At 38.5% G+C, this 21867-nt stretch overlaps 1 protein-coding gene and 1 pseudogene across 12 annotated transcripts in view; one reads left to right on the forward strand and one right to left on the reverse strand.

Moving 5' to 3' along the window:
• Nucleotides 1-21867, reverse strand: part of DPP10 (dipeptidyl peptidase like 10) — a 1275593-nt gene that overhangs the window by 365237 nt on the left and 888489 nt on the right. The gene's annotated exons all lie outside the window — the stretch shown is intronic.
• On the forward strand, nt 3358-6289 carry LOC113607248 (mitochondrial import inner membrane translocase subunit Tim17-A pseudogene; annotated as a pseudogene).

Raw genomic sequence — 21867 nt, forward strand, 5'->3', positions numbered from 1 at the left:
AGCACAGGCTCCGGATGCGCAGGCTCAGCGGCCATGGCTCACGGGCCTAGCCGCTCTGCGGCATGTGGGATCTTCCCAGACCGGGGCACGAACCCATGTCCCCTGCATCGGCAGGCGGACTCTCAACCGCTGCGCCACCAGGGAAGCCCTCTGGTGCCTTATTTTAATTCCTGCCTCCGTGGCTTGAACACATTAAAGCCTGGCTGAGAGGCAAGAGGATACTTACGGCTTCTCACCCTCTTCTCTTTTATATAAAATATTTGCTTTAGTTTTTAGAGCAGCATGGTGTTAAAATTTAGATTTTTAAGGAAAGGAAAGTTTTCACTTAAACTTTGAAAGAAATCTAAATGCCCTATTACAATTGAAGAAAGAATTTCACTTTTGTGGTTATGGACATTCAGTGAATAATAGAGTAGTGTGTGTTTATAATTAATAGTTCCTTGTATAATGATGTACCTGATGTTACAAAATATAAAGAATGCTGGATAATGACGGGATTTAGCCATTCCTGGGTTAAGAACGTAGTATCATTTCAAATCACCCTGAATATCAATTCTACTCCTAACAAAAATTTCTACCCCAATAAACACATCCAAAAGTTCCGGGTTCTTACTGAGCCTGTAGCCCATCAGTAGGATGCTCTCTCTCTTTCATCCATGATAGTTTTATGACACAGTCAATGATAGGCCAACCTCTAAACATTGCTAGTTAATACTCATACACACACACACACACACACACACACACACACACACACACAGCTGCAGTCCTGTATATAAAATATCACAAGAAAATGACCATTTTCCTATCTCACAAAAAGAAACGGTACCCTAAAACAGCATTAAATAGTTAATTCAGCTTGATAAAATCTTCACAATCTAACTAAACATAAAGTTAACTGATTTCTAGAGTGTTGCATAAAACTGCACTCTTTATGCTCCTACAATATTCTCCATGGCAGTTAGCCAGAGAGAACGTTTGGAAGACTGAAAACTCATCCTGGAGCTACTGAAGTTTATTCTTGCCCATTCTGAAAAATAGGCTGATATTGATAATTGTTATAAAAAGTTTACCCCATGAGCCTCATAGGCTGCCAAGAATGTAATTGAGCTGAAATGGAAGGCTGGTATTAAGCTTGCATCTGGTTCTGAGTCAAGGAGCCCTCACTCTTTGACTAGCATCAAGGGAAGCTTCTTTCATTTGAGGAGAACAATTTGACTATAGTGGAGTTCATTTTGAGAAATTGTCCCAGCTTGTCCAAACTGATGGCAAGTTGGATCGGATTTCAAATAAATAAATAAATACCTGTAGGAACTGATGTTACTACCCCTGGCTCAAAAAAATCAGATTAGAAAGTATTTATTAGGTATCTACAATGCATGAGGCATGATTCCACTCATGATTTTACCAAACATGATGATACAATGTTAATTCTGACCCCCTTTTTCACTAAAAAAATGTAACAAAACACAGTATTCTATAATAATAAAAAAAATTGTGACACTTTTAGACCATGTTTTCATTTATTATTTTATAATATGATTTTAGTGAAATTCAGCATTTACATACGTTCTTAAAATGGAACCTTACATATATCCTGTTGTCCTGAAAGATACAACTGTCTTCCTGGATGTCGTCTCAATTTTCTCTCATGATCTGCTCAAGAGTGGCAAATGTATGCATTTGGTCATTTATTTTGAATCTCTTGAAATTTCAACTTAACAATGTACTTCAGCAACAAAATTCAATAAATATTCATTAAGTTTGTACTATGTATCAGGAAATACCTATTCTATGTGCTAGAGATACAAAACATCCTCACTCATTAAGGAGTTCAGAGTTCAATGGGAGATACAGGCAAATAAAACTATTTCCATACAAAGAGAAGTACAGTACTGTGATTAAGAGTAAAGACTTGGGTTATCAACTGAGGGTAGAAATTAACCACATGTACTTTAAAACACTAGCCCAAACTGAGATATCCTGTAAGTATAAAATACACACTGCATTTTGAAGACCTCGTATCAAAAGTATAAAATACCTCATTTTTAACACTAATTTTTAATACTGTACTGATTATGCTTGAAATGTTATTTGGGATATATTGTATTAAACAAAATGTATTAACACAGTTAATTTCACCAGTTACTTTTTCAATGTATTCTTTAGAAAATTTATGAATTACGTCACATTTGTAACTCAGATTTCTATTGGACAGCGCTGGTTTGTATAGTGATGCTACTAGACCTTTTGTCTTCAAAACTCATTCTGTCACTTACTAGCTGTAAGACCTTAGGCAAGTACTAGTTTGTTTTTTGCTTCAGTTTCCTCATGTATAAGAAGAGGTTGATAACAATTATAGTTGTTTACTCAATAGGGTTGTTGGAATAGTAAGTGAATCAAAACATCTAAAAGGTGACTATTATTAAATATGTAAGCATTAAGTAGGCACATAGAAAGAGTACCTATCTCAGGCCAGAAGAAGTAAACCCAGAGAACTCCAAAAAATAAATAAATAAATAATGGTTTCACTAAACCTTCAAAGAATGTCAGAAAGCTATCCCATTGTAATAGGAGGATAAGAATATTTCCAAGAATAGGGACAATATAAATAAAGTCATAAAACTTGAAAGAACCATGGTCCATTCCAGGAACTGAAAGTGGTTTTCAATGTGTAGGATTGCAAACTTCTTCGAAGCAATGGTGGGAAGAGAGACTGAAGAGGTGAGAAAAGCCAGGTCACTACACTGCCCAATACTATTTTAAAGAATTTATGAAATTAGGAATCCCCTCTATAAAATTAACCATATTGTTTTAGGAGAGTCAAAGGAGATACCCAAAGAGAAGAAATGAAATGGGAATAAGTGATGTCATGAAGGAGATTACTAAGATATTAATAAAAGAATTTCTGAGTAGTAAGGCATATTACTTCCCCATTCTAACCCTTAAGGTAAGATGCTTTTGACAGCTATCCAGTTATCCTTTTCTACTAATTGAGCCTATTAAACCAACAAGCCACTAAAACTTGTACTCATTTAATACACTCACTGTAAGCTAGGTTATGAAAATAAATTTTGGATTTTGTAAATTGGGAATGCCCACCAATAAATATTAATGCTAAGATTCTATTATGGTAATGGATAGACACCAACACTCATAGGTTCTTTATAACTTATAAGGACAAAACAGAGAGATCTACCTCCCAGGTGAAAGAGAAAAAGTTGAAAGCTCTCAGGAAAAGGTTCCTTTTGTATTAGAGGTATAGGTAGTGTTAAAAGGTAAACTGAGGCACATAAAATTTTTTTTCAAAGGTTTATTTATGCAAGCCGATTCAAATTGGACAGCACCAAACCAAAAATGGTTAGGAGCTCCCTGATGACAGAAGCTAGGGAAAAGGTTTTCATAGAGAAGACGCAGAAGAAAAACAAATACGTTATTCGATTGGCTATACTTAAGCAGTTGCCCTATTTGGAAAAGCGGGCTCCTTGTGATCGGTTGTTCTTTTGGGTTTTTTTTGGATTCTGGTGCATTGATTCTGGCTTAGGTTTTGGCTTGCTTAGTAGGCTGCCGAGGCATCAGAGCCACCTCAGTCTAATAGACTCCTTGTTTAATTAATTTTATTGTAGTTACAATGATATATCATAAGGGCATTAAAATAATAAGCAAGGAGACTCTTCTGGAAGGAATTTTGGTGGATTAAATTTTAAATATGTTGAATAAGGTAACATTATCAAAAGTGAAATGAACAAATATATGTATATATACTATATACTAAATTTGTGATAGGATGACCTATAACAATTAGCAACCAGCAATAGTATCTGAAATAACTTTTCATTTTGATTGCATCACTTTGTTTTCTCCCTTAGTAAGATTCACTGCTTCGTTCTCAATGTCTTAAACAGCTAGATACAAACAGCAGGGTTATGCCAACATTCTATGACAGTACCAAAGTGCACATTTCCAGTTGATGATATCACAGTAGGTACCCACCCTAGATATCTCTGGGTAGTGTGTTATTAGCGTATGTCTCAAAGTTTGCCATGTCCACCTCTTTGTCACACCCGATCACAGTGGTGAATGTGTCACTGGAAGACCAGCAGTTTTGCCCTTATGTAAGGCACACTCTCTGTCTCATGACAGTAGTGTCGTCCTGTACAGTCTCATTCACAGACTATATTTATCACTCGTTCATGGCTCAACATTACAAACTCCTTCCATGTATGTCTTTTCTTTATGTAAAAAAATGGTACTTAGTGTCCTTCAGGTTTAGAAATTAATGACACTATCAATATTAATTTTGAAAAGAATAAAATTTTAGCGAAGACTGAGATGCATCTTCAGATGAGTGAGAACTAAAAAGGACAGAAAAATGTTACAGTAAGTAAATATTACACTAAATCATCTCAAATATTATTTCAGGACTTAAGCTCCTAGGGGGCTATATTTTTACTGACCATTTATTAAATTTCAAACCTAACTGAGACTGTTTGGAGAAGAGAGCATGGAAAACCACATTTTGAAAACAACGAGTGATATCAAGAAAGAAGCAGAAATGGCCTCAGTGTTGGGAGAACATATCAGGGAAATGCTCAAGCAAACAGTGATGGAACGTGACAGAGCTATTAAAATCCAAATCCACACAAACATTCAAATTGTTTCTCATCTGGGCACAGTTTCTTCTTCTACTCTGAACTGCAATTACAATGAATGGGCTTCAACCCTCTCAACTGGTGCCCAGTGAGAGAGGCATGTTTATGCTCTCAAACATTTGGGCCATCCACTTGCTCATATGCTATGGTTTGATGCCCAGGTTTCTTTCTGTGCCATGAAATCCTGGTCCAGGATGAAACTGGAAAAAGATGGTGCAGTGACAGGATGATAAATGAGGTTCACCACGATGTAAATTTGGGTTGTCCTCTTGTATTCTTGGCAACAGAAACAGATTTACCAACATGTCTGCACCAAAACACATTCTTCTATAAAGTTTTAAAATGAAGCAGCTAAGGGAATTGTCCGGCAGTCCAGTGGTTAAGACTCTGGGCTTTCACTGCTGAGGGCACAGGTTCAATCCCTGGTTGGGGAACTAAGATCCTGATAACTGCACAGTGTGGCCGAAAATTTTTTAAATTTAATAAAATAAAATCAAGCAGCTAATAACCACATTATATCAAAGGACTAACAGGAAAATCCTCTCTTTCTGTTTGTGCATAGATACCCAAATCCAAAGTTCTTCTTTAGGATGGGGGACTTGTATAGATAAGCATTCTGTTTGTTTGTGGCAATGCTAAACAAATTCATATTCTGAAAATTCCAAATTAAAGTACACACTAGGGTGCAACAATTCTGCTCAGTGAGGGTTCTTTCCCTTCAAACAAGATTTGTCACATTTTAAAACTGAATTTATCCAATGCATATAAAATGCAATAAAATGTACAGACCTTAACTGATATCTAAAAGTTTAAGAATCTGTCTTTTAAGTAAAACCTAGAGCTAACTTCTCTTTAAAAGTAATTTCAATGTGATTGTAGAACTTTTGAAAGGGTGTTAATTCTTTGAACAGAGATAAAATTAAAGTCAAAAAGGTTTTAGTCACAGTAGTAGAGAGGCAGCACCTTCTAACTTGCAGATCTTTAAAACTGACTATGGGCTAAAATCACAAAGTACAAAACAGCAACCAGTAAATCCGTCATGTGGTTTCTTCATCTCAGTCAGATACCAAACTGTCATCTAAAATTTAATCAACAATGTCCCTAGATTAAACTGAATTTTAAAATTTACTTTGACCATGGAGTCAAGGTACAAGAGTATGCGTGCAAATTGTGGATGACTGTGGTGGGGCCTTTAAGATGAGAACCATAGGTGATGGCAATCAAAGGTTTTCGCAGTTCTCCAGTGGGAGTAAACCACAGACTAGGAAGGAGTTTGACAGCTATTAAAACCAGGGCTCTGCAGTTGAGAGGTAGCTTTGCTGTTTGGGGAAGGTCTGTTTTCCATGACTGACTGCAGTATGGTTCAAGTCAGAGGGAAAGAAGATCCCTGGAACTCGACCATGAGCGGTGCCTTAACAGGAGCCATACTGACAGCAAGAAACAGACCAGTGGCCATGGTTGGGTCAGCTGCGATGGGTGGCATTCTCTGGGCTTTAATTGAAGGAGCTGGTGTCTCCTTGACAAGATTTGCCTCTGCCCAATTTCCCAATTATCCTCCATTTCCTGAAGACCCCTTGCAGTAGCCTTCAGCCCAGTTACCATCCTCACCTTTTGAAGACTATGGACAATATCAATAGAACTTCTTTCCCAGGATTTCTTTAATGGAATCAGGAAAGGATTTCAGACTGTTTTTCAAACTATAGGTGGGACAACTATGGCCAAACAAACTATGAAGAGACATTTAGCATCTTCTTCTATTTAAAGGAACATGGGGGTGGGGGTTCCTAAAAGATAATACATTTATTTATTCATACTTGGATTGCATTTGTGATTAAATAAATGTCTAAAATCTTCCAAAGGAAATACAGTAAGTGCTAGGAAGATGAAGGACCAAATGGCAAGCAGCAATGAAGTATGACCATCGTTTCCTTATGGACTTCTCTGCCTGGTTTCGTTCTGTTAGTCAAACAATAAAAAAAAACTCCTGGACATTGCTCTTAAAAAAAACAAAACAAAACAAAACTTACTTTAGAATAATTTTAATTTGAAAATAGATTTAGTCTTTCTTTACACCCTTCTAATTTAAAACAAAATAAATTTATATTTCTTTTTTCTTTACATAATTTTCTTGATTCTCCTCCTCATTTAAATTCTTCCAACATCCACTGAGCAGAACTGGAACACAGCATTCAGATAAGGCCATGATTCTGCTGTCTCAGTTTATGTTTATAATCTATCCTGATTGCTAAGGTTTACAATCTTTGTTTCACAAGGCTCTGCCTGGGTACAAACTGTTCTACATAATGACACTTACTACAGAAGTCAAAAGTAAACACTCAAGTATCATTATTCAATAATCATTTTTAAAACTGCATTAAAAATGTCTTGTGTTCTTCAGTTGGCCACATTAAAATGCAGGCAGTCCAGTTCAATAAATCCCAGAAGAGTAGTGAGTATCAGAATCTAGTCTCGGTAGAGGGACGTGCACTTACTCCCTCTTGCGAGAGCAGCAGAATCACAGCTAACTGCTGATCAGTCACTTGACAGGAAGACACTGGAACTCACCAAAAAAGATACCCCACATCCAAAGACAAAGGAGAAGCCACAATGAGATGGTAGGAGGGGTGCAATCACAATAAAATCAAATCCCATAACCGCTGGGTGGGTGACTCACAAACTGAAGAACAAGTATACCACAGAAGTTCACCCACTGGAGTGAAGGTTCTGAGCCCTATGTCAGGCTTCCCAACATGGGGGTCCAGCAACGGGAGAAGGAGTTACCAGAGAATCAGACTTTGAAGGCTAGTGGGATTTGACTGCAGGACTTTGACAGGACAGGAGGAAACAGAGACTCCATGCTTGGAGGGCACACACAAAGTAATGTGCACATCAGGACCCGGGGAAGGAGCAGTGACCCCATAGAAGACTGAACCAGACGTACCTGCTGGTGTTGAAGGGTCTCCTGCAGAGGTGGGGGGCAGCTGTGGCTCACTGTGGGGACAAGGACACTGGCAGCAGAAGTTCTGGGAAGTACTCCTTGGCATGAGCCATCCTGAGTCCACCATTAGCCCCAGCAAAGAGCCTGTAGGCGCCAGTGCTGGGTAGCCTCATGCCAAACAACCAGTAGGGAGGGAACTCAGCCTCACCCAGGAGACAAACACATTAAAGTTTTACTGAGCTCTGCCCACTAGAGCAACACCCAGCTCTACCCACCACCAGTCCCTCACATCAGGAAACTTGCACAAGCCTCTTAACATAGCCCCATCCACCAGAGAGCAGGCAGCAGAAGAAAGAAGAACTACAATTCTGCAGCCTGTGGAATGAAAACCACATTCACAGAAAGATAGACAAAATGAAAAGTCAGAGGAATGTGTACCAGGTGAAAGAGCAAGATAAAACCCCAGAAAAACAACTAAAAGAAGTGGAGATCGGCAACATTCCAGAAAAAGAATTCAGAATAATGATAGTGAAGATAGACCAAATAGATTTAATTGATATTTATAGGACATTCCATCCAAAAACAGCAGATTACACTTTCTTCTCAAGTGCACATGAAACATTCTCCAGGACAGATCACACCTTGGGTCACAAATCAAGCCTCGGTAAATTTAAGAAAATTGAAATCATATCAAGCATCTTTTCTGACCACAACACTATGAGATTAGAAATAAATTACAGGGAAAAAACCGTAAAAAACACAAACACATGGTGGATAAACAATGTGCTGCAATATAAGCAAGAGATCACTGAAGAAATCAAAGAGGAAATCAAAAGATACCTAGAGACAAATGACAACGAAAACACGGCGATCCAAAACTTATGGGAGGCAGCAAAAGCAGTTCTAAGAGGGCAGTTTATAGCAATACCATCCTACCTCAAGAAACAAGAAAAATCTCAAATAAGCAATCTAACCTTACACTTAAAGGAACTAGAGGAAGAAGAACAAACAAAACCCAAAGTTAGTAGAAGGAAAGAAATCATAAAGATCAGAGCAGAAATAAAAGAAACAGAAAGAAAGAACAGCCAAGATCAATAAAACTAAAAGCTGATTCTTTAATAAGATAAACAAAATTGATAAACCTTTAGCCAGACTCATCAAGGAAAAGAGGGAGAGGACTCAAATCAATAAAATTGGAAATGATAAAGGAGAAGTTACTATGGACGCTGCACAAATACAAAGCATCATAAGAGAATACTATAAGCAACTCTATGTCAATAAAATGAACAACATGGAAGAAATGGAAAAATTTTTAGAGAGGTATAGCCTTCCAAGACTGAACCAGGAAGAAATAGAAAATATGAATTAACCAATCACAAGTAATGAAACTGTGATTAAAAATCTTCAAACAAAAGTCCAGGACCAGATAGCTTCACGGTGAATTCTGTCAAGTGTTTAGGGAAGAGCTGACACCCATCCTTCTTCTCAAATTCTTCCAAAAAGTTGCAGAAGAAGGAACACTCCCAAACTCGTTCTATGAGGCCACCATCACCCTGATACCAAAACCAGATGAAGATACTAAAAAAGAGAAAATTACAGACCAATATCACTGATGAATATAGATACAAAAATCCTCAATAAAATACTAGCAAACAGAATCCAACAACACATTAAAAGGATCATACACCATGATCAAGTGGGATTCATCCAAGGGATGCAAGGATTCTTCAATATATGCAAATCCATCAATGCAATACACCATATTAACAAACTGAAAAATAAAAACCATATAATCATCTCAACAGATGTAGAAAAAGCTTTTGACAAAATTCAACACTGATTTATGATAAAAGCTCTCCAGAAAGTGGGCATAGAGGGAACCTACCTCAACATACTAAAGGCCATATACGACAAACCCACAGCAAAACATCATTCTCAATGGTCAAAAACTGAAAGCATTTCTTCTAATATCAGGAACAAGACAAGGATGTCCAATCTCACCACTACTATGCAACATAGTTTTGGAAGTCCTAGCCACAGCAATCAGAGAAGAAAAAGAAATAAAAGGAATACAAATTGGAAAAGAAGAATTACAACTGTCACTGTTTGCAGATGACATGACACTATACATAGATAATCCTAAAGATGCCACCAGAAAACTACTGGAGCTAATCAATGAATTTGGTAAAGTTACAGGATGCAAAATTAATGCACAGAAATCACTTGTATTCCTATACACTAACAATGAAAGATCAGAAGGAGAAATTAAGGAAACAATCTCATTTATCACTGCAACATAAAGAATAATATAGCTAGGAATAAACCTACATAAGGAGGTAAAAGACCTATACTCAGAAAAGTATAAGACACTGATGACGTCTTTTCAAAGACGAAAAAACAGAGGGAGAGATATACCATGTTCTTGGATTGGAAAAATCAATATTGTGAAAATGACTATATTACACAAAACAATCTACAGATTCAATGCAATACCTATCAAATCACCAGTGGCATTTTTTACAGAACTAGAACAAAAAATCTTAAAATTTGTATGGAGACACAAAAGACCCCAAATAGCCAAAGCAATCTTGAGGGAAAAAAGCGGAGCTGGAGGAATCAGACTCCCTGACTTCAGACTATACTACAAAGGTACAGTAATAAAGATAATATGGTACTGGCACAAAAACAGACATACAGATCAATGGAACAAGATAGAAAGCCCAGAGATAAACCCACGCACCTATGGTCAACTAATCTATGACAAAGGAGGCAAGGATATACAATGGAGAAAAGACAGTCTCTTCAATAAGTGGTGCTGGGAAAACTGGACAGCTACATGTAAAAGAATGAAATTAGAACACTCCCTAACACCATACACACAAATAAACTCAAAATGGATTAAAGACCTAAATGTAAGACCGGACGCTATAAAACTCTTAGAGGAAAACATAGGAAGAACCTTCTTTGACATAAATCACAGCGAGATTGTTTTAGAACCCACCTCCTAGAGTAATGGAAATAAAAATAAACAAATGGGACAGCACAGCAATGGAAACTATAAACAAGATGAAAAGACAACCCTCAGAATGGGAGAAAATAGTTGCAAACGAATCAACGGACAAAGCATTAATCTCCAAACTATATAAACAGCTCATGCAGCTCAATATTAAAAAAACAAACAACCCAACCCAAAAATGGGCAGAAGACTTAAACAGACTTCCTCCAAATAAGACATACAGATGGCCAAGAGGCACATGAAAAGCTGCTCGGCATCACTAATTATTAGAGAAATGAAAATCAAAACTACGATAAGGTATCACCTCTCCCAGTTAGAACAGGCATCATCAGAAAATCCACAAACAACAAATGCTGGAGACTATGTGGAGAAAATGGAACCCTCTTGCACTGTTGGTGGGAATGTAAATTGATACAGCCACTATGGAGAACAGTATGGAGGTTCCTTAAAAAACTAAAAATAGAACTACCATACAATGCAGCAATCCCACTACTGGGCATGCACCCTGAGAAAACCATAATTCAAAAAGAGTCATGTACCACAATGTTCATTGCAGCTGTATTTACAATAGCCAGGACATGGAAGCAACCTAAGTGTCCATCAACACATGAATGGATAAAGAAGATGTGGCATTTATATACAATGGAATATTACTCAGCCATATAAAGGAACGAATATGAGTTATTTGTAGTGAGGTGGATGGATCTAGAGTCCGTCATACAGAGTGAAGGAAGTCAGAAAGAGAAAAACAAATACCGTATGCTAACACATATATATGGAACCAAAAAAAAAAAAAAAAGGTTATGAAGAACCTAGGGGCAAGATGTGAATAAAGATGCAGACCTACTAGAGAATGGACTTGAGAACACGGGTATGGGGAAGGGTAAGCTGGGAGAAAGTGAGAGAGTGGTGGCGTATATATGGACATATATACACTACCAAATGTAAAATAGATAGCTAGTGGGAAGCAGCTGCATAGCACAGGGAGATCAGCTCGGTGTTTTGTGACCAGCTAGAAGGGTGGGATAGGGAGGGTGGGAGGGAGGGAGATACAAGAGGGAAGAGATATGGGGATATATGTATATGTATTACTGATCTACTTTGTTATAAAGCAGAAACTAACACACCACTATAAAGCAATTATACTCCAATAAAAACATTAAAAAAAAAAAAGAAATCACTCCTACATATTTAAAGAGATGGCTGCCAACAGTTTTATGATTTTCTACCTACGTTCTTTCCATTCTAAAAAACTCAGAAACTGATTCTTCAAGTATCTCTTTTGGAGTTCACTGATCTTGAAAGCTTGGTATTGAAACACTTGAAGCATCCTAATTCTTTCAGCCTAAATGAATCACATAAAATGCAAATAGCTATCAGTACCTTGCCAAGGTTTGGCATTTACCATGTGTCAGATGCAAAGCTGGGTATAAGAATCTCAAAGATGAATCAGTTACAGATGTTGTCCTCAAAGAAATTACAAGATAGATAGAAATAGGATGCTGTTGGAGGCATAAGAAAGCATTCAATTCTCTCTCAGAGGAATATGAATAATTTCCAAATGTGGTTTATAGTGGAGTTATTACACCTGTCTGGAACTAATCTACCTTGAAGGCCATTCAAGGTAGAGGAAATAGCTTGAACAACAATACAAAGGAGTTAGACAACTTATCATAGTTTAGAGATCATCTTAATCAGTTCAAGCTGCTATAACAAATTACCATAGGCTGGGTGGCTTAAACAACAAACATTTATTTCTCACAGTTCTGGAGGTTGGAAGGTCCAAGATCAAGGTACCATCACAACTGGCATCAAGTGAGAGCCCACTTCCTGGTTTGCAGATGACTGTCTCAGTCTCTCCTTACATGGCAAAGAGCAGAGAGATAGAGAGAGCAGTTCTCTTGTCTCTTTTTATAAGGGCACTAATCCCATTCATGAGGCCCCACCCTCATGACTTAATTAACTCCCAAAGGTCCCACTTCCTAATGCCATCACATTGGAGGGTTAGGATAGGTGAATTCTGTAGGAACACCAACATTCAGTCCATATCAGGGACCAAACTATTAAATATGGTAAGGTTTTGTAATTGTTGAAGTGGTGGGCAGACTCCCTATAATGCGGGACCTTGTATGTCATACCAAGGAATTTGGATTATAATCTAGTAGGCAATGAGAAGTCAGGAAAAGAAGATTAAATCAGGAACTGATACAACTGATTTGATATGTGCATTATCAACTTACTCCTGCAAGGTATATGGGTTGAAGAGAGACAAGATTTTAATGAGAACACATAGAAGAAGAAGTAGGCTAGGCAAAAGATGAATGAAGTCTGAATTAAGGTGGAAACAAGAGGATGACTACAAGGGAACGAGATGAGGAAGTGGTAAGGAGGTAGAGCTGACTGAAATTGGATGCCATCTGGATGTAAGGGATCAGGAAAGGGAGTCATGGAGGAGTTCTACATGATTGGCAGGTGATGCTATCATTCTTATAGTTTGGAAAACAGCAGAAAGAGTTAGCGAGGAATAATAGTGAATCAACTTTGAACATGTTGAGTTTGAGGTGTCTCTGTGGATAGCTAAAATCTCAATTCTTTAGTAGAAAAGCAGTAAAGTAAAGCAAGGTGTGAAATTCTCAAAATACTATTCAATTCCTGAAAGATATAAATGAATAAAATGAAGTAACATGGGGTCTGAGAGGCCAACAGGAAAGGACATTTCTTTACCAAAGAATGCTTTTTGCTTGTGTAGTTGAAAGAAAGGAAGAGGGAGGGAGAGATAAAGGAAAGGAGGGAGTGAGACATCTCAACTACTCCAAGAAGTTCCCTTTTAGTCACTGCGTTGTAAATTTTACTGAAAAACAAAACAAACAAACAAATAATTACTATAATGTTTCAGGGTATTTGGGGTTTTTGAGATGACAAGACATAAGGACACATTCATTTTGTTCACCTTTTCATCCTCCTGATACAGAAGGCAGAGAGGGGCTAATCAATAAAAATTGGTTAAATAATGAAATTTGCATTCATGAGTACATCTCTATTGGATTTGATTTCATATTTCCTTTGGATCTGTAGTCAGAATGTGCTCTACAGTTAATCCCCCATAACTCTGAAATTTAATCTGAAATGGTCACTTCCCTACCTCACTATGTGAGAGGTTCCCACTCTCATGTGGGGTTAATCCCATGTATAAGCAGACTTTGGTTGGGCCAGGGAATATCTCCTGATCAAATCCATGCGACACCACTGCAGTTGCTCACGGTACACAACTCTTTCTTCCCATTCACAAAACCTAGCAGTGGCCAAGTCAAATTTGTGTTCACTGCAACCTTGCAGTGACTTTCTTTTGCCACTTCCCAGGATTCTGAGAGGGTACCATGAGAGAGACCCAGAATCTAACAGTAAGGACACAGGTAACTACCACTTTGTCACAATGATGCAAATTTCCTAGAGAAATGTACAGGCAACTGGCCAAAAACAAGAGCTCGTTAGAGAACTTCAGAAGCCTGAATATACTTGTAAAAAGAAATGATTAAATGTATGTATGTTAAGCATTTTAAAATTCCTGCCAAAAAAAGTACCATCTTAAATCTCGATCTAAATAAGTGTGTTTTCAAACACAAAACCAAGAAGACTGCCTCTTGAGCTATGGAATGTCACCTTGGGAGATATTACTTGAGCTCAAATAGATAAAACTCCTGGTACTGCATTATGTCTCTTCTACTTATGTGCCAAAAGAGAATAATTAATAGGGAGAGAAAGGCAGGTTTTATATTTTCAGGTCGTTATGAAAAATGTAATCCATTCATACAACAGAGTGTGTGATTACGTATGTGGACACCAGGTAGAGTTAATGAGCCTCTGAAACCTATTATATCAGTCACTAGAAAGTCCTTATAAGGCTAAAATTTGAAACTCTTATCACCATTGAATATTCAAATGAATACCATGATTACTAATTTTAAAAAGGGAAATTACTGCATTTATTGCTATATGCTAAGAAGAAAGAAAAAAAATTAATGTTATTTTCTATCCTTGAGGACAAATTCCATATTCTATTCTGTTTTATATCCACATCATCTAGCACAGTGATTTGAACAAAGATGTTCATATATTCAATTAAAATAGGAACACAAGTAATAGATTTGTAGAGAGGCTACATATATGTAAAGTAAGCATAGTACAAATACACCTCATCTCTTTTCATTTTAGAAAGTTATTTTTCTTTTTACCAGTCCTCTATATCATAGTTTATTTCAATATGCCTGATAATTCCACAAGTCTCAACATTCTAGAAATGCCCAAAACTGGCATGTAATTAATCACTAGAGAGCTTGATTACACACACACACACACACACACACACACATACACACACACACACTGAAGCCACAATGCTCACTCAATACACTTTGATTGTGGTTTGTCCCTCTGAGGACATCTCAGTTTCCACTCTCCAAGACAAAAGAAAACAAGCCTAAATAAATCATAATGTTGAGGTCTTAAAATTTTATTTTCCTAGGTAGTTTTAAAATTTAGATGTTGAAATTAATGAGAGAGAAGTTAAATATTTAACAACATTATCAATATAGGAATGTAGTCTTAGTGCTGTAGTGAATGTAGTCACAACTGCCATGATGACATCCATGGCAAGGCTAAAATTCAGAAAAACATGTGGACTCCTCAGTGAGTCAGTAGGTCCCCACTGGTCATTAAGTTAAAATGCACTATTTTGCCCTAGAAATCACCAAATTTATCAAATCTTCTGATTTAACTATTTAACTAGGGAGGAAAGTGGAGTGACATTAGATACTGATTGAGTTTTCTGATTAACTCATAATCTATTTCAAACATATAAGGTAAGCATTTCTCTAAAATAAATATTAGACTGCAGTTTTGACTGGAGTAAAAGTAAGCATTGATATATTTCTTATGATACTTCAAAAATTACCATGTTGAATATTAATTATCATTATATAGGACCATATGTCTATTATATTATATAATATATATATGTATACACATACAAAATATTGATCAAATCTTGACTTTTACTGAACCAAAATGTACCAGGTGAAAATAATTAGTTGAATAAAATCTCTTCTCTCATCGTATTTCCCTTTTCACCTTCCTTCATTTTAAGTGTTGAGATAGGCATATAAGAAGTGGTTGAAGATTATATTCAACTATATGAAGCTTTCCACATTTTTTTTTCAGTCCAAAAAGACAGCCGAGGACATCCCTGGTAGCGCAGTGGTTAAGAATCCACCTGCCAATGAAAGGGACACGGGTTCGATCCCTGGTCCGGGAAGATCCCACATGCCACAGAGCAACTAAGCCCGTGCGCCACAACTACTGAGCCTGCGCTCTAGAGCCCACCAGCCACAACTACTGAAGCCAGCGCGCCTAGAGCCCGTGCTCCACAATAAGAGAAGCCACCGCAGTGAAAAGCCCACGCACCGCAAGGAAGACCCAACACAGCCAAAAATAAATAAATAAATAAATAGATAAATAAATAAATAAATTTATTAAAAAAAAAAGAAAGTTGAGATGCATTGTTTCAAGCAAAAGAGTTTCTGAACAATTATCTATGAATTTAATACATAAATGGAATCACGGGTTAAATGTTTTTACAATTCTTTAAAATTCCCTTGTTTCTGTCACCCGTAAAATAATCATGTTCCTGAAACTTTCTTCCCATGAACCAATCAACATCATCCTTAGTACGGTAAAGTTAAGAGGATTAGATTACATCTAGAAATGGCTCCCATGGCTCCTCGGGTTGGTAATACCCTCTGAGTGTCTATCTGTCTCTGTTTCTCTTTCCCTCCCTTTTTCCCTCCCTCCCTCTCTCTCTGTCCCCCTCTCATTTTGGGGGGGTATAGTATATATTCTTAAAATATACCTATTATAAGTACAAAATTCAAAGATTTGTAATGAATTTGCAGAGTTGGAGAATAATCACTATAATTCAGTTTTAGATCATTTCCATCATCCCCTAAAAATTCTCTGGAGCCCATTTGGTGTAATCTCGTCCCATTCTCAGCACCACATAATCTTCAGTTTGTATCTATAAATTTGTCTGTTCTGGACATTTCATATAAGTGGACTCATACAATAATGTTTTTGGGGTTCATTCATTTTGTAGCATACATCAGAATTTGGCTGTTTTATTGTTGATTTGTATTCTACTGCACAAATATACATATTTTGTTTATCCATTTACCAAGTTGATAAACTTTTGGGTTGGTTACAGTGTTTGCCCATACAAACAACGCTCTCATGAACATTTTCACACAGGTTTTTGTGTGAATATATGTCTCATTTTGCTTGGGCACATACTTACTATGTCATCTAATAAACACATATTTAACTTTTAAAGAAACTGTCAAATTGTGCTGCATTGTTTAATTTTCCCACCAGCAATGTATGAAGACTCCACTAGGAAAACCACTGGTTTCTGAGTCAGAAATCCCTGTTACGTGCTTTGTCATTTAGTGGGTTTGTCATTTGTGTCAAACCACAATCTATGAGCCTCAGATCCTTCATGAGTAAGACAACCATAGAACACTGGTCCCTATTGCACAGGATTTGATACTAAGTGAGAAACAACGTTTTATATACTAGAAAATTCTATATCTTTATTACCTTGCATTTTTAAAATTACAACAAATAAAATCAAAAAATGTGCACAGATATATAGTTAAGAAAGACAGACAAAGGTGGATGACTTGGGAAGGACTGTGTCATCAGAACTCAGCACAACTGTCTGAACACACAGTCAATAAATGGCTTAGCAGCCTCTCCCAGCTAAAAGACATGCATTAAACAAAAAGCAGATATTCTGAGCTATGAAGAAGAACAAGTGAATGTCATATTTGATCTCCTTTTTGCCGGTCTTGATTATCTCAGTAACAAGGTGCTAGAGAGAGAGAAGAATGTTGACTATATCCTGGCCTTGGAGTCTAATTGGTAGTTTTCTTTTTATTATATCTTAAGAATTGGCTTATATCTTCGTATCTTATATTTCAATGTTTCTTTGTTTTGTATTGTTTTTTCAAACCAAAGTTTTATGTTTTTAAAAAAAATCTTAGCTGAAAGCTTTATTTAATCAGATTCCAGATGACCAAAGCATTGGGATTCAAGAGGCCCCAGTTTATGCCTTTATTCTGCTAATGAATAATCCTTGGGCTTCAGAAAAATAAATTCACTCCTCTGGGTTTTTATTTTATTTGTTCCTGAATAATGAAAGGATAATTCCAGACCTAAAGTGCCCTGGATTTAATCATTTTTATGATACATATTTCTTGACTTTAATATAGATTAATTTTCATGTAACTTCTGTGGCTGCCTCATGATTTACAGTCACAAATCTGTATTACACGCGTGCAGGGGATCTGATGGACGGTCTACGACTTACACCTTTGTAGCAGTTCGGGAATGATTTTGACTCCATTGGTGTGGAGCTTAATGCCAAGTGACCACTAAAGACATGACTCTGATTTCAACATTTAGGACAGAAGCTGACATGTGCTCATCACAGGACCCCTCAAATCTGACGTCCAATGTAATAAAGTCAATAACACTTTACTGCGTTATACATTCATGTGTCAGATGCAGGAAGAATATTCAACTGGCCCTAGCCAAGAGAGAAAATGAAGATAAACCACTCTCACTCCATGTCAAATATAAGCATCAATGATCAGAATACAGTGAGTGCTAAAACCAGAGCAGTTTTTCTTTTCCTAATGTTAAGAGAAGTACCTCAGTTACTAAGATCAACTAGACTTTATACTCCTTATCCTTGTTTGTCCCCTCAGCATATGTTGCTCTGATAATTCTTCCTAATACGAAGCAACATCAACAATCTTACTGTTTTATTAAAATTTCTAACAGTAAAATGAATGTTCAGTTGGCCTGATCTCATGGCTCTCTCCCAGTACTTCTTGTACCAACTGTTTTCCAAAATGTACTAGCTGACTCATTTAGAAATATTTTTCTCCTGTTATAATTATACTATTAAAACAAATTCACAATATTTTTATGTCAAACTTAAAGCAAAGGAATTAGCCCCATCTCAAATATATGATTGAATTTGCTGAAAATTCCACCATTTCATTTTTCTTTTGTATACAAATCCCTTCAAAAAATACTTAATGGATTCACTCATTCATTTAACCATTCAACAGGTATTTACTGAGTGCCTTCTGTTTGGCCAGCACTATTTTAGGTATGATAGATAAATTAAAGCAAATGAATTTGCTGACCACATGGTGTTTTCATTCTAGTGGCAGAGACAGAAAATAAACCAATGAAAACTATACAGTAAAACCTCAGGTAGTGATATTTGCCATGAAGAGGGTAATGGGGGAGAATTATGTGAAAAAGTGTGGACTGAGAAAGCAAGTCTGTGGATGCCTCAGTTCAGCAGAGCTTGAATGAAATGAAGTTAAGCATCTTTTACTTTACCCATGTATTTTCATGAGCATTTCTGAACTGAAATAAAAATTGAGGAATCCATTCAAGAAATATTCATTGGGTGCCTTTTCTTCACGTAGTAATTTCTGTGAATATTGGGTTCCTCTTTAATGATGAGGATTTCTTATCTTGAACTTTCCTTGTCCTGAAATAGTAGGTGATACTTTTCTTCACACAGTAAGTTTTACGAATGTTGGGTTCTAGCTTCTTTATGATCAGGATTATGTCTTGAATTAGCTTTGCTCTAACAAGAGCAGATAACACTTGAGGGATAGGGTAGCTCGTTAGGCATCTTAGTGCAAAGGTGCGTGTACTTCGTGCCTCACTGAAGTTTAGCTGCTCAGTTTCTTTAATACAGGTCCACTTTTGCTGTTACTGTTTTGTTGTTGTTGCCACTGGCCTGTTTTTATCTGACATCTTCTTATTCTTTGATGGCATTTTATTCAAAGAGGGCCTATTCTTCTTAGGTCATTTTTTTTTTCTTTCCTTACCCCACCAAGCCTCTAAGGGGCATCTTTACTTTCCATTGTGCTTCCTTCTCCCCTAGAATGGAATCTTTCAAGTCTGCCACTCCTTGTCCTGTGCATTTTCCAGGTCATCACCCTCTGCCTTCCCAGTAGCCAGTCATTTGATGGCAGACCACGTGGCAGACCTGTTTGCGGTGTTCCCCACTCAGGATGAATTATCTCTTCTGCCCAAAGTCTAGACGATGTTATGTCTCTTCCACTACCAGCCGCATCTTACAACTCTTTGAAACACACCAGTGGACTTGGGCCTGCCTGCCCAGCCCAAGCCCTGCCTAGGAGACACCAAGAGGAGACTGTTGCTCAGGAGGAGAAGGAGAAGTGAAGGGTTACCTGGAGTGAACCGTGAGAGATTCGTGGGGGACGGAATCCACTGAGGAAGATGGCTTCAGATGGCTGCCACTGCCCCCACCACCACCCCTGCTCTTCCAGACCAGCCAAGACGCAGCCTTCCCCACAACCTGACAGCTTCACCCTTGACAAGCAGTCAGCTTCAAGTCCTCGGGGACTCCGTCTTTGCTGATAACGCCCTGCTTGCCTTCATTTGTCCTCCCCCGCCTGGAGGTGGAGGTCTCTGTGTTCCACGGAGCCCAATGCTGCGGCAGTGACCAGCCTTCGGACTCGCGGCCCTCACCCTCCCTTCTTGCTTTGTAAACTCTTTAGACACGAAACAACAACAGCACAGAGGAGAAAGATTTGGAAGAAGGGGAGAAGGACAAGTTGGGCTTGTGGCCTCCCTCCCATGGAACAGAAGGACCTCCTTGTGTTTTGTGCCGTCTCCTGTTTCTGTGGCCCCGGGAGGACGCAGGGGACAGGAGTTGGGCAGGAGATGAACACCCCCCAGCTGCCTCTTGAACCTCTCACTTCAACCCAACCTCTGGGGATGGCTGGGTAGGGGTGATGCCCACCTTTGGGCTGGAGGAAAAGGTGGGCTGGAGTCCTCTCCGGAGAGGCCAAAAAGGAAATGCCCCAGAGCCCTCCACCGTGTCTGCCACGGCCGCACTTCAGGTGGGCGACTAGGCTAGTTCTCCTTGCTGCCCTGACCTTAGCTTATCTATTCAATATTTCCATGTGGTTAGATCCTCCTCTGAAATGAGCCCCACTCTGGAGGGCAGTTGATGCCCCCTCAAATAATCTCATTCCCCCCACCCAGGCTTACTCTGATATGTGAACTTCTCTGACTGTCCAGCTGCCACCTTCCAGCAAACCCGGACCTGATTTGAATTTTTCACCTCCTCGGGATCCCTCCAAATTCAGCAACCGCCCCCCCCCGCCCTCCTTCCTAATTCAGTGTTATTCCTGCCCCTCCTTCAGCCTCCCTTCCAGGCCTTCCTTGTTGGGCCTCTCCCATTCAGGCAGCAGGGGGCGCTGTGATGCCCTTCTTTGATTGAGCTTTTGCTTTATTGTGATTCCCAGATAGTGAGTTTTTCACAGACTGAAGCTTTGTGTCAAGCCTGTGTCGATCAAGTCTATCGGTGCCATTCTTCCAAGAGCATTTTCTCACGTTGTGTCCCGTGTCACATTTTGGTAATCCAGTATTTCAGATTATTTTTCATTATTACTGCTATTTGTTATGGTGATCTGTGATCATTAATCTTTGCTGTTACTACTAAGACTTGCTGAAACCTCAGATGATGGTTAGCATTGTTTAGCAATAAAGTATTTTTGAATTAAGGGGCGAATTGTATGGTGACATTTGCAATAGCGGTGGTCTGGAACCAAAGGCACAATATCTGTGAAAGGAGCTGGTCAGGCTGTGGGTGGAGGCCAGTGGGACAGAATCCTTCCAGAATCCCTCCCAAAGCCTTTCCTTGGTCTGGCCTCCCCACCATCTGCCTCCTTCTTCCCCTCGACGTAAGTTAGACTCAAGGGAATGACAGACTCAAGGGAGGAGGTGACAATTATCTATCTGCGTGGCCCCTCTCCTCAGGACTCCCAGCCCCAAGCCCTGGCCTTTTTCTTTAAGGTCTGTCACCATTCCCCAGCCCAGGATGCCAATTTCTCCCTCCCATTGGAACTCCCACATCCTTTCTAAAAATAGCTCAAGAAGAGGTTACTGGGCGCTTGACATTCTTCTGGAGAAGATTTAAGGGCTGAGGCTTTGACCCCCAACCCCTGATATTTTGGGACTGGCAAACTCAAAGGGGCTCGGCTCCCACTGTCCCAGCTTCTCGCCCTACATCTCCCCCAGCCCCAAATCTTGCCTTTGGCTTCCCCACCCCACCTTTCCTTGTGTTTCACCTCCTGAGAATTTTATTA

Source organism: Aethalodelphis obliquidens, unplaced genomic scaffold (genome assembly GCF_003676395.1).
Source record: "Aethalodelphis obliquidens isolate GAN/ISIS:26980383/991018 unplaced genomic scaffold, ASM367639v1 scaffold47, whole genome shotgun sequence".
Lineage (NCBI taxonomy): Eukaryota > Metazoa > Chordata > Mammalia > Artiodactyla > Delphinidae > Aethalodelphis > Aethalodelphis obliquidens.